Genomic DNA, 736 nt, shown 5'->3' on the forward strand with positions numbered 1-736 from the left:
AATTCTAGATGACGCCTGCAACTCTGTTGCCACAAAATTTATTCATCTCGGGGGAACCGTACATATTTCCGGGATAAAAGTATTCTTCTTTGGGACTCAAAGTATTTCCATACCCAGCAAAATCGGTTCAGCGAGGTAACAGACAGACAGAAAAACTTTCGCATCTATGATATTATTATGATTTATGAATCTCAAGAGATAATGTATGGCTGGAAACTGTACAATTATTTCGGGTATTGATTACTTTCATTTTCGTTAGTACTTAGTCTGCCTTTTTAATGTTGGCTTAATATTATTTTAAGAACACTGGACTTGCTTAAGTTATTCTCTCTGAATTTGTTAATTTTGCCTTGTTTAGTATTCTCTTGGGTAAGCGGGGTGTTATAATTCTGTAGATATATTTCCACAATTTTAATGTAATAAATAGTCTTTAAATGCAGAAAGTTTTACGTTTTTATGTCTAGACAGGTAATTCGCTGTATAAATTAAACTTTAATCAAAAGTTTTATGATCTGTAGATCATCTGAGGTAAACTTGTAGCTAGAGAATAGCTGATGAAAATAATAAGAGCTAATCTTTGCATGACTGACTGCTGATAACGAATTATTATGTAAATAAAAGTACGTATGCACACAAATAGGTCTTTCTCCACTTGACGCATCGGCCCATTAGCTCAGTTGGTTAGAGCGTCGTGCTAATAACGCGAAGGTCGCGGGTTCGATCCCCTCATGGGCCA

The 736-nt window shown here is 35.5% G+C and overlaps 1 non-coding gene across 1 annotated transcript; it reads left to right on the top strand.

Annotated features, from left to right (window-relative positions):
- Positions 1 to 662: 662 nt before the first annotated feature.
- Positions 663 to 736, top strand: Trnai-aau. Its single transcript has one exon. It is a non-coding gene; the product is annotated as a tRNA-Ile (tRNA).

The sequence above is a fragment of the Aricia agestis genome, chromosome 1 (assembly GCF_905147365.1).
Source record: "Aricia agestis chromosome 1, ilAriAges1.1, whole genome shotgun sequence".
NCBI classification, from domain to species: Eukaryota; Metazoa; Arthropoda; class Insecta; order Lepidoptera; family Lycaenidae; genus Aricia; species Aricia agestis.